General features: G+C 35.2%; 1 pseudogene; it reads right to left on the bottom strand.

The window, feature by feature from the left end:
• Positions 1 to 2,830: 2,830 nt before the first annotated feature.
• Positions 2,831 to 3,364, bottom strand: LOC141505254 (ribonuclease H1 pseudogene; annotated as a pseudogene).
• Between the last annotated feature and the right edge of the window lie 327 nt (positions 3,365 to 3,691).

Below are 3,691 nucleotides of genomic sequence, written 5' to 3'. Positions count from 1 at the left end.
TTGGTACTTAAGTAGCTTCCCTTAAAAGGTAGAAATAAAATGCTTCCTAGGCACAATCATTATTTTCATTGGAGGCTAAATCTGAAGGTAGAGTGTAGCATGGTCTCTCAGATGGGAGATCTTCATAATAGTAATGATAATTCCTTTCCTATGCCTTTCATCATACTTTCCCAAAATTACCTCATTTGATGTTCATAAACAGCTTTGTTGGCTATATCCTAACTCCCTATTAGTCTCATTTTATACTATAGTATTTGAATGCATGTGTGATCTCATTGTCATGAGTGCCTCCACCTGGGTATATTACAACCCATTCAAATCCTTTTCTCATATGCAATAGCTATTCATGTATTCCTACAATTCTCCATAAAAAATGCACCTAATACACCTAACTTTTTTCAATTCCTCAAGAGAGCACATGTTGTTATCAGATACAGTTAGGTGGTATAGGTTCAGAGGTATCCAACAGATGGCTTGTGGGAATTCATGAGACTCCAGACACTCTCAAATGCTGTCCAGCTAGATAAATGTAGAACATATCTGATCATAATGTATTGATATATTAATAAAAAGAAATAATAAATATTTTCAGTCCATATATATATATATATATATGTTCAGAATTCCTTATATGTATACACACACACACACACACACACACACACATATGTATGTACAGTGGATAGCATAGCATTTTGGACCTAAAGTCAGAAAGGACCATATTGAAATCCAGACTTGGACTTTTATTGTTTGTGTGACACTAGGCAAATCTCCTCAATTTCCTCTTCTATAAAAATGAGTCTAATAAGAGTATGTGCCTCCCAGATTTGCTGTGAGGATTAAATGAGATAATTGTAAAACACCGTGTAAATGTGAAAGTGTTACATGAATGATAGTTGTTGTTATTATCATCATTATTATATTATTATTTATTACCTTTCATTCTTTCACTATGACCAGTCTACTTCATTTTCCAAATATCCAAATATCATTTTCTTGTTTTGTTTTGTTTCATTTAGTATTTTTTGAGAATAGGAAGGGTGTAAGAGTCTAGTCTATAGTTTAGAGGGAGACAGTGAAAGAAGAGAAGAGGAAAGAAAAAAGAGGAGAGGAGAAAAAAGAGAAGAGAGGTAGGTCATGACATAGCCTTGAAAAATATATTTATTGGATTATATACATATATATGTATATGTATATGTTAGACAGTTGGGGTAAGGATAATATGAATAATGGCTCTGGGAGGTAGTTGACATATAATTGAGACAGGTAGAAGTGAAGCTAAACAAGTAATACCACAAAACCTCAAAAAGAGAATCCATGAAGAAAGCATTTTCAGAACTGTCAAATAGAGAAAGGAGATAAAGAAACATGAGGACTAAGAAAAATCCATCAGGTTTGGCAGTTAAGAGATTGTGATAACTAGAGATAACAGTTTCAGTTGAATAATAAAATATCTAGTTAGATTGAAAAAGGTTGTGGAATGAATAAGAGGAGAGAAAATTGAGTTAATGTATATGACAACTTTTTCCTAGCTGTTTAGCTGAGAAATGGAGGATGTCTATAGAATGCTATCTTGAGGAGAAGGTAGAATAGAATGCATTAATTTCTTTTTCAATTCAACAAAGTTTTATTTAATGGCTATTGTATAACAGTTGCTAAGCTAGGATTCAAAGTCATAAATTAGAGCAGTTCTTGCCTTCAAGATTCTTGTATTCTATTGGAAAAAGCTGAAATGCATACAGATAAGTCAATATAAATTACCTAAATGATAAAGACAAAGTTATTTATAGGAATAGAGAACAGAGCTGGATCAGTACAATCATGAAGAGGGGCACCTTTGGAATTCAGGCCTGAATGGAGATAAGGGTTCCAAGTTTTAGAGTAAAATGTTTTGATAATATATTTAATTTTATTTTTGTTATATGCATTTTTAAGGGTTTTTTTTTTTGGTAAGGCAATAGGGTTAATTGGCTTGCCAAGGTCATACAGCTAAGTAATTATTATGTGTCTGAAGCCAGATTTGAACTCAGGTACTCCTGACTCCAGGGCTGGTGCTCTATTCACTATGCCACCTAGCCACCCTATTGAATGCATTTTTTTTAAACAGGAACAATTTAATTATTTGACTTAGACATCCAGAATCTCTAAATAACTTGTAAGAGCAACCAATATGTAGAATTGTAAGAGTAAAGAACATTTTACCAAGAAAAGAACAAAATTTGAACTGTGAACTATTCAATGTCATTATTGATAAGAATATCAAACAAACACTCACATGCACCCCAGAGAGGCAGATTGAATGGTCCAAGCAAGAATCTTTAGATTGCCAGAAAAATCAGAAGTCAGTGGGAAACTTTAGAGCATACAAAACAAGGTAACTGCAAAAGGTAGAAGTCCTTAGAAAGCACTGTTGGGGTGATGGAAAGTCTTGTTTCATGTACATACTATCTGAAAAAGTTGGTGATTCCCTTATACCTAAGTTGTGGGAGCCATCAAGCAGTTTAGATTGGTTTCTAGGGTCTGGAGCATGAGTTGAGACAAGTCAAGAGTTCTTCTGGATCTGACAAAGATGGAACTATCTGCCTTCTTATTTATTGTTTTAACAATTTCTACAGTTGTTTTTTAATATACATAGAAAAATCAAGAAAACATTTAAAAATGGCCAGAAATAGCCTTGGAATATAGAACTCCTATGGGGGGGGGGGGGGAAGAGAAAAGTAAAGAGAAAATGATTTGGAGATTATCATACTGCAAGATTAAACAGTGACATTAAAAAAAGAAACAGTGACACAATAACTTAAATTTCAATATCTGCAAGTATTAACTATTTTCACTTCTTCCCACTTGCTTTTCTTGCTAATTTCTGAGCTGCAGCATTGCCTTCATCTTTTGAATAAGCAGGTACATAATTCCACTCAACATTCATGCCCCGAGTCAGATTATCCAGTTTAATGAATTGCTCTCTGTGGACAACATCTTTATTTTTACTTGTTTTCCAGTCATTTTCTTTCCAGTTGTCAATCCACTCACTCATACCCTTGGTGACAAGTTGGCTGTCTGAGCACACTATGATGTTGTCCTTATTTTGGACCTTTGCTTGCTCAACTTCTTTGATTGCTGCTTCTAATGATGCACTTTGGTTTGTCTGTCGTCCAGAATACCTATCACTTATGTTTAGACCATGCTCTGATCTCCAGTGGATACCAATACCTCCTTGTGCCCCTTCTCTTTCATTATTTTTGCAGGTACTCTTGACATACACAATGTTAGAGTCTGACCCTGGATGTGATTGCCCACAATAACTTCCATGGACGCTAGTCTGCCAACCATAGACACAGCTCCAGGGATTGGGTTTCCGACTCATGTCTAATCTCAAGTGATCCTGACCTTCAGAAAAAGTGAATTCCCAAACTGCAAACACAGTTTTTTAAAAGCCAAGAAATTGGTGGGTGGAGCTCCAAACTATCCAGACTTCACCCTTCCTCCGCCCCCACTTCCCCTTAATCTTGAAAAGCTATTGAATGCATTTTTAAAGGAGGGAGTAGAAGGGTATATTTGAAGACAGTAAAGAAGAAATCAATAAGTAAGGGATTAGTGAAAGAGGAAAGGATATTGGAGGGACAAACTGCAAGAAAAAAATAGAGGAGATGGGATCAAAGGTACATGTAGAAGGGTTGGTCTTGGAAAGGAG

The sequence above is a fragment of the Macrotis lagotis genome, chromosome 1 (assembly GCF_037893015.1).
Source record: "Macrotis lagotis isolate mMagLag1 chromosome 1, bilby.v1.9.chrom.fasta, whole genome shotgun sequence".
NCBI classification, from domain to species: domain Eukaryota; kingdom Metazoa; phylum Chordata; class Mammalia; order Peramelemorphia; family Peramelidae; genus Macrotis; species Macrotis lagotis.
Note: the sequence above shows the minus strand (reverse complement) of the source record. Positions and strands in the feature narration are given on the sequence as shown.